Raw genomic sequence first — 14,027 nt, 5'->3', positions numbered from 1 at the left:
GTCTGAGGGGCTAAAGGTGGAGATGAGGCCCGGTTCAGATAGTCCAGGAGCCTGAATGTCAGGCTCAGAGAGGGAGATAACCTGCTCTAAGTCACACAGCCAGGAAGTGTCAGAGCTGAGTTAATCAGAGGGTCGTGGTGGGGCCTGCCCTTCTGTCTTGGGTCCTCTGCTCCCCTCTCCTCTCCAAGGCTCCAGCTCATGAATCTTAGGGACAAACCTGGGGTTGTTTGGGTCTGGGAAGTTAACCCAGCCCAGCCTCTGTATCCCATAAGCAGAGGCATTTGTCAAGTCTCTGAGTGCCAATTAGTGGGGCAAGGGCCTGATTAGTCATTGTGGCATGGCAGATTTGGGGGCATTAATCAGGCCGGAGGTGGTGGCAGGGAGGGGGCGGAGGAGAAGCGGGGGAGAGTGAAGCATGGGTGCTGAGTCCTAAGGAACCGGGTGATCCGTCCTTACAAGTGGCCATCAGGCTGGCCTAGGGAGAAGCAGCCATTGCTTCTGGGAGGTGCCCCTGGTCAGGGAGGGGAGGGGAGTGGATATTCTGGGGGACCAGGAGGGCTTGCTCACCCTTCCCTAGAAAGACAGTACAGAATTTTCGATCAAGGCGGCTCAGGAAATGACCACAGATGGGGCCCTGCCTCCCATGCCTGGATTTCAGAGGTAGGAGGGGCATGGGAGACGGGGCTAGGTGGGATGGGAGGGGGTGCTCTAGGGCAGCTGAGTAGAGTGGTTGGGTCCCAACCCCCTTCCTTGCCAGCCCGCTTGCCTGGGAAACTGTCAGGAACTGTCTCCCGCCTGCTGAGTCTGGGCTGGCTCTTCCGGACAGGGGGGCCCCATGGGACCCCACCTCAAAAGTGTCATCTTAGAAGCTGGGCAGGGTTTCTCAGCTCCTGCGGATGTGCTTGCCTTTTAAAATGTGTTTCTGCTGGGATTGCAGGCAGCCCATCTGGGGGTTTTGTTGGAATTAGAAAGAAGTATCCCCCTCTGGGCAGACCCATGAGGAAAAAGCACCCCTCTGGGTGTGATCATTACCAAAAGCCTATACTTTCTCCAGGCTATTGAAGGCCCTTGGTACAAGCCTCAACTAGTGGACCTCAGACTGAATTTCAGATGCATTTCACCCCTAACCCCACTCCCTCAACCAGGTGCCCCTGGGTGGGGCATAACCTGAAAAACTGTATCCTGTAGCCTGTTCCCATCTTCAGACCCCTAGGGACTGCTTTGGTCCCCTGTGACACCATGGAAAGAGCATGGGCTCCAGAACCAGCTAGCACTGGATCCAAATCCCAGCACTGCCTCTAGCCCTACGTGTGCCCTCCCGTCTCATCTCTGGGCCTCAGTTTCCTCATCTCTAGAATGGGGATGATAACAGCTCTTCCATCCCAGGGCTCAGGGATGACAGAGGAGGTGATATGTACAGCCAGGTGTGGTCCTTCCTATGTGCTCAATACACGCTTGGGCCTTTATTCCCTGGCCCCAGCCCAGATCCCTGGCTGTACCCTCCTAAGAACCAGGCCTGCCCATCTCCCTCCCCAAAGCAGAGGAAGTATCTAGCTGTGCCCCAATGATTAGCGAGGCCGGCAGATAACCTGAGGACTGGAGCTGGGATCTAGGGCTGGGGAGGCACATGCCAGGAGACAAGATCCAGCCCTCAGAGCAGTGGTCCTTGGCTTTTGGGGGTCATGAGCCCCTCTGGGTATTTGATAGACACTATGGCCTCTCTACCCAGAAAAATGTATCTGCACACACAGTTTTGCATATTGCTTCAAGGGTTCATGAACATAGTAAAACCTAACCACGGATCCCAAAGAACTCCCACTCTAGAAGCAGCAGGCTCAGTTCCCCGTCCCCTCCAGGGGGGGCCATCGGGACACTAGATTCTTCCACAGGGCAAGAAGAGAAGAAGGAAGGAAGGAAGCTGGCATCTACTGAGCTGACTTTATATGTATTAGCTTGTCTAAGGCTCTCAGCAATGCTGTGGGGTAGTAACTATTCCCATTTTACAGATGAGGAAACTGAGACTCAAAGAGGCTAAGAGACTTGTCCAAGATCACACAACTAGTGACAGAGGTGGGTCTCTTCCTAGAGGGAAGATGCCCTGGTTGTGCCTTTGCAGGGAGAAAGAACGACGTCAAAGGCCTGATTTTTCTAGCCTGACCCTGAGTGCTAGGGAATGTCAACTGCTCTGTGCCCCTCTCCTCACACCCTGCTGTTGCTCCCATGGATGCCAGAGTCCTATTTGCTGCTGCCACAAGACATTCAGCTTCCATCCTCCGGATTACCCAGTCTTTGTCCCTGGATCAAGTCAGATCAAATTAATCGTTTCCTGGGACAACCACCCACCCAGGGCCACAAAACGATGGAGCCCTTGGCGGTCACTAAGGGTTTATGTGAGAAAGAATCATATGTGGAATGTCTCTGTGCAAAACCACTGTCAAGAAGCTGATCCATAATGTTGTCCATGGTTGTTCTACGTCATATGGATTCCAGAATGGTCCAGGGGACACATCCCTCTCAGGACCCAGACCTAAGAGAAGTCTCTCTTTTCTGGAAAACTCATAGTTTTACTTCTTTTAAACTTGGCTTTTGGTACACAATGAGAACTCGGGAAAGAAACTTGTTTGCCTTTTTGCCATGGCTGCTAGGAAGCTCAGGACAGGGCTTACATTTTGATTGCCATCGTTTACCTTACCCTAGGTTTTCTGAAATAATTTGTTTCCTCACATACTGTCAGAGAAAAAGCACATTCTCCCCAAAAAAGTGCCTTTTAAACAATATCTAAGGGAATATGTTGACCTAACAATTGTCTTGCAAGACTATGGAAAACAGAGAGAGGATAGTCAGAGAATGGAGCCTTTTTCTGTGCATCTCCCTTGCACCCCCATCTAATGGCATAGGCCTCCCCGCAGCTCATTCCCTCTGATGTTAGGGTCTGGCTACCTCTCTGTTCCCAACTCTCTTTATACTTGGCTCTTGTATTTTATTTCCAGTTTTAATGGTATAATTTTAATTAGGCAGGGTTTTAAAAAAATGTCAACTACCTTACATAATTTTTTGGAAGTGACACAGTTAGCTGTACAAAACACTACCTGTCTTCAAATGCACAGGTACACACATGACCACAAACGCACATAGACACACACATACACATCCGGTCTGAATGCCTCCCTGTCTCCCTACTCTTTGTTTCCTGGGACTCTGGTTTGCCTATGCTCTGTCCTCCCTCACCGGGAACATTCTGGAGCCTGGTGCTGGATAAAAAGATTAAGTCCTGCAGTGACTCTTCTCTCTTTCCCAGGTTGCTGAAGATCTCTATCATTTTCCCATTGGCCTGGTGGGGCCCAGGAAAGGGAATCAGAGATGATTATGGGTCTGGAAATTCAGGGACATCATGGGAAACACAAGAAGCAAAGATACTTAGATCTCAGCTCCAATTCCAGCTCCATCACTTTTTCCTGTTAGGGGACTTGGTCCAAGTTCTGGACTTCTCTGATCCTCAGTTTCTTTCTTTGAATAATGAGGAGAAATAATCATACAGACTGTTATGAGGATGAAAGAGCATGTAAAATGCCTGGCACACAGTCATGGCATAATAAATGGGCACTACTTTCACTGCCTTCTGTCAGCTATGAACGATTATCTCAAGCCCTAAGTCTGGAAGTTTGTGGGTGACTGAGAGATGAGAGTATTTTCGGTCCTAACAAAGGGAACTACTGAAACCAGAAGTCAACATCTACCAATCCATTCACTTCCCAGTCTGTCCATCCATCCATTTGTTCATTCATCCATCTATCCATCCACCTACCAACTCAAACAGCTATCCGTTTATCCATCCACCCAACTACCAACCCACCCATTCACCCATCCACCTACCAATCTGCTCATCCATCCATCCACCCAACTACCAACACACCTATTCACCCATCCATCCACCAGCCTGCCCATCCATCCATCAATCCATCCACCAACCACAAATCCTTCTGTCTGTTCATCTATCCATGTATCCATCTCACCTACCTATCCATCCATCTGTCCATCCTTTCATCATTCATCCTTTCACCTATCCCATTATTTCTTAGCACCTTCTAAGGGCTAATTTCCAGAGATAAGAGAATAAAGCATAAACTTTGCTCTTAAGAACTTCTGGTCTTTGGACTTCCCTGGTGGTGCAGTGGTTAAGACTCCATGCTCCCAATGCAGGGGGCCTGGGTTCCATCCCTGGTCAGGGAACTAGATTCCACATGCATGCCTCAACTAAGAGCCCGCCTGCCTCAACTAAGGAGCCCACCTGCCGTTAACTAAGACTCAGCACAACCAAATAAATAAATAAATAAATTTTTAAAGTAGCTTTCTGTTTTAAAAAAAAAAAAGAAAAGAACTTCTGGTCTCTAGAGGAAGATAAGATATGTAGCTAGATTATTTTCTCTTATCTATCTTACCCACCCCACCCCAGGGTATCAGGAAAAGAAATGTTTGGGAAATGTTGCCTATTAGATCCCCCTCTGGGTGATTCACTGCTCACACTATTAGCACATTAAAATATCTGACAAGTCCTCTAGTCAAGATCTCTTTTCAATCACTATTACCCCACATGACTTGCCTCTAGAACTTATTTTAAGAGGATTGCCTGTTAAAATCCCATGGAATGAGATTGCCTCAGAATAGATTTGGGGAAACGCAGATAAACCAAGGAAGAAAGAACCAAGTGTCATTTAAAAAGCACTGAGTAGTATTGGATTATAACCCAAAGTATAAAATAAATATCCATGAGTCCATAGTGATATATGACTGAATAAATAAACAAAAGAGAGAATATACATATCTCCTGTGCAGAAGAACTCCAAATAATTTTTGTAGGTACTCTGTCATCAAGGAGGGGGAGCCTAACTCCCTACTCCTTAAGTGGGGGCTACACACAATGACCTCCTTCTAAAGAGGACAGTATGGAAAGCAGAGGGAAAGTCACTTTACGGTGGAGAAGCCTGGCAAATGCTACCCCAGCCATGTGATCAAGGCTAAGGTCAACAACGATGTGTGAAACTCATAGTATGTACCCTTGACAGGACGTGATGAGAATGGCATCTGTGGTCTTCCTCCCCCCCCAGACACATGAGCTCAGTCTAACTATGAGAAAAATACCAGACAAATCCCAAGTGAGGTACAATCTGCAAAATACCTGACCAGTGCTCCTCAAAATTGTCAATGTCATCAAAAACAAGGAAAGTCTGAGAAACTATCACAGCCGAGAGGAGCCCAAGGAGAAGTGATGATAAAATAGAATGTGGTCTCCTGGGTGGGATCCTGATACAGAAAGAGGACATTAGGTAAAAGTGAAAGAAATCTGAATAAAGAATAGACTTTGGTTAATAATAATGTATCAATATTGGCACATTAATTGTGACAAATGGACCATACAAACGTAGGATGTTAATAATAGGGGAAACTGGGTGAGAAGCATATGGGAACTCTCTGCACTATCTACGTCATTTTTCTGTAAATCTAAAATGGTTCTGAGATTTAATATTATTATTTTTTGGCCACACTGCATGGCATGTGGGATCTTAGTTCCCCAACCAGGAATCGAACCCATGCCCTCTGCAGTGGAAGCGTGGAGTCTTAACCACGGGACCACCAGGGAAGTCCCCTAAAAATTATTTTGAAAATAAATAAACAAATAAATAAACTTCAAACAAGCAACGTACAGGGTTTAGGGAACAGCCCGGGGGAAATAATATGTCCTGGTTAGGAGGGGACATCTGAAATCAGAGCAGCCTGGGTTCTGTACCTTACTGTGTGACCTCCAGCAAGTTGCTCGAAATTTCTGAGCTTCAGTTTCTTCATCCATAAAATGGGGATTTAAAAATGCCAATTATTAGTTGATTTGGATTAAATGAGGCAATGTACGTAAAGTGCTAGGCACCAATAAATTCTCTGGGACTATCAGATTTACTATATTATTATTTTTGGCAGGGTAAGTGGAGGATCTTGGAACGCTGCAGGGAATAGGGCTATTGGCACCAAGCCTTGGAGAACTGGTAGGATACGGATGGGATGGGCAGTGGGAGGTGGGGTGTCAGCTTTCCCCAAAGCGGAGAGGTCTCTCCTTCTATCCTTAACTCCTACCGTTTGGTTCCAGAGCAGGGCTAAGCAGCCTGGGAGGAGGTAGAGACTTCACAGTTATGTCCCTGGCTTCCCACCCCAGCTATGGCCCCAGCTTGCTCTCTGCCTGCCAGGGTCTCCGGGCTAAGTAATCACTAATTCCTCCCTAGAAGCACCTGTATCTGTAAGCAAATGAGCTGGCAGGTGGCGGCCTGGATAAAATGACCTGCTCAGCAGGGGATTTGCTTACCAGTGGAGAGGCAGCCCATCCTGCTGCCTGCAGCCCAGAGGCCTCCTGGATAAAGCATAAACCGCTGGTGCATACGGCGAGGGCAGGAGGCGCCCGGAAGAGTGAATGACCCCCTGCTTAGTCCCCAGCCACAGGCCTATGGACATGTTCTCAGTGGTTTGTGGAGAAGAACCAGCACTGGGTATCAAGAGATAAGGGGAGTTCATTCTAGCTTTACCACAGGACTTGCTGTGGGGCCTTAAGCAAGTCACTTTCCCTCTCTGGGCCTTTGTTCTCAACTCTGTCAACTAAGAATTGTTCCTCTTCCTCCTATTGATTTGCTACAAAGATCATAGGAGAAACTGTATGGAAACTCACAATATTTGTTACCATCTTGATTATTACTATGTTGTTACTATGTTGCTCCTGCGGTAGCCCTAGTGAGCAGAGCTCAGAGGCTGGTAAATTTCTGGTGGGCTGGTAGCTTCAGAGAATTACCTTCAAGGCTATAGTATCAATATCTTTTGGCAGAAAATTGATCAAAGACTTTTCCAAGGAGGCAACATGATATATTAAAAAGCACAGGTTCTGGAAACATCAGAACTTGGTTCAAATCCTACAGCTGCCACTCATTAGATGAAGGTACTTGGGCAAGTGACATTCCCCCTCTGAGCCTCAGTGAACTCATCTATAAAGCAGAGTGAAGACTATAATCTTTTGGGTTGTGGTTATGAGGTTGAAACAAGATTACCTTCCAGAGTATCTGGCTCATAAGTCGCTGCCCGGTAAAGCTTCGTTCTTCGAGGCTGAACCAGGTTTACAAATCAGATTTCCTAACTTTCTACTCAGCTCTTTGCTGAGATCTCAGAAAGCCTTAGTGGCGCAATGCTTGAGAATCCTGGTGGCGCAGTGCTTGAGAATCTGCCTGCCAATGCAGGGGACACGGGTTCGAGCCCTGGTCTGGGAAGATCCCACATGCCACAGAGCAACTAGGCCCGTGAGCCACAACTACTGAGCCTGCGCATCTGGAGCCTGTGCTCCACAACAAGAGAGGCCACGATAGTGAAAGGCCCGCGCACCGCGATGAAGAGTGGCCCCCGCTTGCCGCAACTAGAGAAAGCCCTCGCACAGAAACGAAGACCCAACACAGCCAAAAATAAATATAAAAATAAATTAATTAATTAAAAAAAAAAAAAAAAGAAAGCCTTAGGGGAAACCTCCAGGCTTCTGCCATCTGAATCACTGCCCCCACCCCCTGTGCCCCACCAGGAGATTTCTGCAACCTGGACCTGGAAGAAGACCCCTTGGGAAGTGCTCCAGCCCAGGGGCTGTGGGGACTGCATGATGAAGACAGAGCCGTTTGCTAATACCATGTGGCTGCTGTGACAGTCTGTTAATGCCATTTACAACGTGCTGTAATTATGTCTCACACATGCTGGCGGCCCAGCCAGCAGGAACGTTCCCTAGGAGGGGCTTTGGAAAGATTCCTTTAGTGGGGTGGGAGACTGGGCTTTCTCAGGAGGCTGGGGACTAAGGTTTTCAAAGCCATTGTGAAGGAGGAAGAATGCCTTGCACAGCCCTGGGCACCTAAGAAAGAGGTCAGCCCTGCTTGGACCAGTGGTTCCCACCCTGAATTGCTGTGGAACTTTGGACAAGTCATGGCTCCTCTCTGGGCCTCAGTATCCCCTTCTATAAAATAAGGATATGGGGAAAGACAAATGTACGGATCAGTAGTTCTTAACATGTTCTGGAGCATCTCCCTAGAAAAATGCCCCAACTCGCAGCTAATCACAGTGTAGCCTGCATTTCAGGGGGCTCATGGGCCACTGAAGTCCATCCTAGAGCTCCAAGGACCCCAGCTCAAGAATCTCAATCTAGATCATTTCACGGACCTACCACCAGTATGGTTGAGCTGATACCACCACCTGGGTTCCGAAGTTGCTCTCTGCTGGGTGTTGCTGCCATGTTGATTGGGACATAGGTATTCATGACAGTTAACTGCTGACTTTGGCTTGGACTTCTTATCATAAAGTGCCCAGCGTTGTCTCTTAAGGCTTTTTTATTTTGCCTTGAATTTAATGGGCCAGCTGATTTCTACAATGCTGCCCAAACTCTGACATTCTAGGATCCTTGCTTGTAGGTAATGCTCATCCTCCTAGAGGTCTGATAAAAAGAGCTCTGTTTGGAGTCAAACAGATCTGAGTTCGAATCTCTCCATACTTCCTTGTTGGCAAGCTACCGGCATCCCTGAGCCTCTGTTTCCTCTTCCAGGAATCCGGTTGTCATGAAGGTTAAATCCATCAATGCCCCTCAGGTGCCTAGCACAGAGTAAGCCACCAATACATGCCAGTTTTTCTGCCCCCATCACACTCTACCACCACAGTGAACTCAGGCCCTCCTCTCCCTTTCCTGGAGGGAGCTGAGAAGGAGTCCTGGGGAAGAGCTCTCGGGAATGGAGAAGCCTATTTCCAAGTCATTAGTCCCCCAGTGTCGGGCTGCAGGATGGATTTTGATCAAGAGCGGGGTGACATTTGGCAAAAGTTGCTGATGAAGGATTGAATGATTAATCGTCATGACAACCAGGCTGGAGTAATGACAGGGATGCGATGGCGCCCGAGTTAAACACAAAGCGGCCCTGCGAGCCGGGGCGGTAAATTACTAGGCATGTCACCACTGCGCTTTTGGAGAAAGCGGTCGTGCGTTCCTAATGAGAGGTTAACTGTGTCCCCAAAGTAATTACAGCCGATTGAAGAGGTGGCTGGTAATTAGAGGATTAGCAGTGATGAGGCTCACCTGCATAGTTGCCACGGTGATGGAGGGTGGGTGGGGTAGGGTGGCAAGGAGGGTCCAGGCTCCTCCTCAAGGCAGGTACCAAAGGCTTCTCTTCTGCACCAGTCTTGGTGTCCACCACCGATGCGACAGGCCCTGGGGAACTGGTAGGCAAGCGCCAAGGTTCTGCCTCTGGTGGCTGGGCCTCAGTCTTCCCATCTGTAAAGTGAGGGCTTGAACCCATTTGAGAATATAGAATATCAAAGCTGGAATTCTGGAATGTGTTGAGTGATGTCACTTTCATAATTCAAATAGTGTTTAATTTGCCACCCTCCCCCGAAGCCTGGCTTTGCTGGGACCCAGGAAATAGGAAATTATACACAAATTCCACTTCTTGGCTGAGTGACTCAAGTCAGGGGTCTGATTGCAATCCTCAGTTTCCTCACCTCTAAAATGAGAATACTAATAATGGTTCCTACCTCTGAGTATTATCTGGAGAACAAAGTGAAATAACTGCAGAGCATCTAGAACAGTGCCTGGCCACTGCAAGAGCTCTATAAATGTTAGTGGTGGCGATCACCTTTGCAATCACCTCTCCTCTCCACTGACTTGGGGCAGTTGGGGCAGGGAGGGAACAGGAGCCTCAACCTTTCGTTGAGGAATGGGCTGAACCCTCCCACAAGTGACAGGTCACAGGAACTCCAGGGAAAGGGAGTAGGTGCCCACTTTCTTCTCACTTGCTGTGCATCTTTGGTCAAGTCCCGTTGCCTCTCTGAGCCTCTGATTCCTGCCTGCCTGAGCACTCTGTTGGGAGAAAGTCATGAAATGCTGGATTTGTGAAGCACTTACTATAAGCCAGACCCACCCTCACTATGTACTTTACAGCCATTGTCTAATTTGATCCACCACATAACCCATAAAAATATTATTTTGCCCATTTTCGAGTGGAGAAAACTAAGGCTTAGAGTGTTGAAGTACTAGCCCGGGGGCACACAGCTGGAGAGTGAGTCAAGATCTGAACCCAAGTCAGTCCAAATTTCTCGCTACCATATGAAGAAGCCTGTTTATCTCCCAAAGAGAAGCCAGGCCAGTCACCTCCACCTAAGCGGGCTGGGCACCGCCCCCCCCATGGACTGAGCTTCGAGAGAGGTCTCCCTGGGATTGGCCAGGGCTGGTATGACATCATGAGGGCGGGGCCATCACTACTGAAATGCGTGCTGGCACCTGCCTTGGTGCTGGTGGAGTCTGCACACCCAAGGGTCAAGTTTGAGATGCTGCGGGGGTGAGGGGGAGAGGAGAGAGGGGAAGGGGAGAGCGATAATGAACACCCCAAACCAGTTCAGCAGCTATTGACGCCTGATGTCCGGGCACAGGCCTTGGTGAACCGCCGAGCTCAGTGGCTTAATTATTCCATCCATAAATGATAAGCCCCATTCATTTCCAGGCCTTCATGACAAATTTATGGCCTTAATGTGCTCGCTGCCCAATCTTCCCCGGGATTGCAGGGAACCTGGGGGCCCTTTCTGGAGGGCGCAGCGGGCGATTCTTGCAGCCTTAGCCGCTGGGCCGTGCATCCGCCCCTCCCGGCAATGGCTCCCAGGAGCCGTGCTCAGGTCGGCTGGTCTGTTGCACTTTGCAAACCCATTTTTCTGTTTTGCTTCTGGGAGGTGCCGGAGCTTAAGCTAAGGGCAGCGAGTCAGTGAAGACTCAGGTTCAGGTCCCAACTATGCTCCCTGTGTGACCTTAAGTATGTGTGGGTCTCTGCCTCGGCTTCCTGGTTATGAGGGTGAAATGAGATGAAACATATGGGAAATGTTTAGTGTGTAGTAAAGACTCAGGATAAGGTTGTGGTTATTGCAGCTTTGGGGTTTTCACATCCAGTTATATGTTCTTTATTTCCAGCCACTGCTTGGGGCCTGGGGACCCAGGGGTGGGACATATCTTAAAATAGAAAGCCACCAGGCTCAGCCACCAGGCCCTGCTTCTGCTCTGACTAGAGACGGCTGCAGAAAATGCTGGCTATGTAAGCCTTGCCTCAGTGACCAGGAGCCTGGTCACAGTGTCGGTCTCACCTCCAACTCTGAGCTGGCCTTGGTGTCTCCTGCCTTTCCCTCAGTTTCCTCATTTGTCACAGGACCTCCAGCACAGTACTCAGAGCTGCCATGCGCCATAGGTTCCAGCATAATTGAGGAGTGGCAGAATCACTTTTTGGGGGGCCAATTACTTGAACGTGCGCAAGGCCCTCCAGCCTTGATGGCGGACAGGCTCTGAGTTGGAGGGTGAGTGAAACGCAAAGAACCACAGAAATTTGGAGCTGGCAGGGGCCTCAGAGAGCACCCTCTCCAGCCTCACACTTCACAGATGAGGATGCTCAAACATGGCTGCCATATCTTAAGTGCTTACTGTATTCCACACACCACAGTCATAGCTTACCCTCTATCGTCTTATTCAGTCCTCACCACACCAAGTATGGGCCAGAGATGACTAACCCCTTTTTACAAAGGAGGAAAACAGAGGCCCAGAGAAGTACAGAGTCTCGGGCACGGCTACACAGCACCACCTGCCTCCAAGTCCAGACCCTTCCTGCTTGGCTACAAGCGTTTGCATGTTCATGCATATGCATGCATGTGTGTGCATGTTTGCCTAGAGGTGCCGATATAAGGATGTGGGCGTCCACCCACAAGTGAGCATGTATGTGCTGTACCTGGAGCACATCTCCCGACTCCCTGTCCAGTGTTCTTCCATTCCTACCCAGTGCCTTTTTGCAAAGAGCTGATTGGAGACAGGAGCCTTTCAGCTTGGGGAGTGCCTGGATTCTGAGTCTTAGGGACTTAGCTTTAATTTGTATGCTCATTTGCATGCCAGTGTAGCCACTCCCTTAGCAGGACCCAGCCTGGCCAGGGACTGTGCCTGTAACTCCACCCTAGCTACCCCCTGGAGGTTCAATTTCTGTGAGGTCATTTCTATCATTACGCCCATTGGGTAGATCATGAAAGTGAGGCTAAGAATGGCTGGACCAGGACCATGCTGCCAGCAAGTGGCAGGGCCAAGTTCTGATTCTTGGTTTGGGGACTCCAAATCCAGTGGTCTTTCCCCAGTCCCATCCTGCCTACAGCCTCGAGGTGGGCATGGAAGAGTGAACAGTCAGGAGGGGCTTCAGGGAGAAGAGGCCATGAAGTCCTTGAAGGTTCAGGAGGAGTTGAGGAAGCAGAGACGGGGGAGGGTACAAACTGTGTTTGTGTTTGTGTGTGTGTGTGTGTGTGTGTGTGTGTGTGTTATGTGTGAATACGTAGGTGTGGAAGAGTGTGTTTAATCATCTTCAACAAAATGATTCAGAGCCTATTATGTGACAAGCACATAAACAACAATAATAATAACACAGCAAATATGTATCTACTGCTTATGGTGCACCAGGCAAGTGACTTCCACTAACTCATTTAATCCTCACACCAACCCTATGAGATGGTAACATTATCATTCCCATTTTACATATGGGGAAACAGAAGCACAGAGAGACGAAGTAAGCAGCTCAAGGTCTCACAGCTGATAAGTGGCAGAGCTGGGATTCAAACCCAGGCTATCTGGGCCCATGGTTCATGGACGCTTCCCTCTCAAGTTGGGAGACCTTGCCAAGTTGCTGTGCTGCTCCCAGAATGATGAGACACATGAGGATGTGTGTGTGTGTGTGTGTGCATGTGTGTGTCTTAGCTCAGGCTGCCATAAAAATACTACAGACTGGGTGATTTAAACAACAGAAATGTATTTTCTCATAGTTTAGAGGCGTAAGAAGTCTAAGATCAAGGTGCTAGCCTATTCAGTTCCTAGTGAGAGCTCTCTTCCTGGCTTGTAGACAGTTGCGTTATTGCTGTGTGCTCACATGGTCTTTCCTTGGTTCATGTGCACGGAGAAAGACAGATTTCTCTTTCTGGTATCTCTTCTAATAAGCACACTAATCCCATCATGAGGGCTCCGCCCTCATGACCTCATTTAACCCTAATTACTTCCCAAAGACATCATCTCCAAATACCATCATCATTTTGAGGGTTAGAGTTTTAACAGATAAATTTAGGGGGCAGGGGGAAACAGACGTTCAATCCATAACAGTATGTGTGCTATATACTTGTGCACATGTACATGCATGAGTGTGCATGTACACGAGTGTGGTGTGTTTGCATGTCCATGCATGCATTTCATGTATGTGCGTGTTTCTATAAAGGTGCCTATTGGTATATAAGGATGTGGATGTATATACAGGTGCAAGTATGTGCATGTAAGCACATTCTGTGTTTATGCATATGTATATCTGAGTGTGTACACTCAGATAAGAGGTTGGGAAACCTCATCCCAGGTCAACCCTTCTGCCAGTTGGTCCAAGAGCCCTGTGAAAGTCAGGGTCACACAAAGGGGACTAAGGTGGGACTTTGGGGAGCTAGTGCTCCCTGGATCGGGGGGGAGGGGACTCCCCAGCTGCTCATGCCTGTCACCCTGGCCTCCAGCAGACATTAATAATAGATCAGCAAATTCCAAATGTAAATAGGGCAATCAGGCCCGAAAACACAGACATTCATCACCCAGATACAAATTATGCTGCTGGTCCTGATGTAATTACTGGAGTTCAGCTCGATGCCTGAGCCACCCCCACTCTGTACCCCTGCACGTTGCTTTGTGCTGGTGTTCTTCCCTGAAAACACTCCCAACCTGATCCCACAGGGTCTCTCTGGCCACAGCCAAAGGTCCCCAGCTGTCTTAAGCATCTATGAAGATAGAAGACCCATGAGATCCTTGTGCTTTGATGGCAGAGCCCTGAAGTTCACGGAGGCAGACACCAGACAACAAATCTTCCCCAGTTCTGGCTCCAGTTTTGAAACGACTTGCTGTGTGACCCCAGGCAAGTCACCCACCCCTTCTGAGTCTCAGTTTCCTCTTCTAT

The 14,027-nt window shown here is 48.7% G+C and overlaps 1 long non-coding RNA gene across 4 annotated transcripts in view; it reads right to left on the bottom strand.

Annotated features, from left to right (window-relative positions):
- LOC113629762 (uncharacterized) overlaps window positions 1–14,027 on the bottom strand; it is a 73,928-nt gene that overhangs the window by 21,070 nt on the left and 38,831 nt on the right. For all 4 annotated transcript variants that reach the window (XR_003436684.1, XR_003436681.1, XR_003436682.1 and 1 more), the window contains one exon: window positions 9,122–9,330. This is a non-coding gene — a long non-coding RNA (uncharacterized LOC113629762). The remainder of the gene's footprint in view (window positions 1–9,121; window positions 9,331–14,027) is intronic.

Source organism: Aethalodelphis obliquidens, unplaced genomic scaffold (assembly GCF_003676395.1).
Source record: "Aethalodelphis obliquidens isolate GAN/ISIS:26980383/991018 unplaced genomic scaffold, ASM367639v1 scaffold28, whole genome shotgun sequence".
Lineage (NCBI taxonomy): Eukaryota > Metazoa > Chordata > Mammalia > Artiodactyla > Delphinidae > Aethalodelphis > Aethalodelphis obliquidens.
The sequence above is the reverse complement of the archived record's forward strand: the minus strand, read 5'-3'. Positions and strand labels throughout refer to the sequence as shown.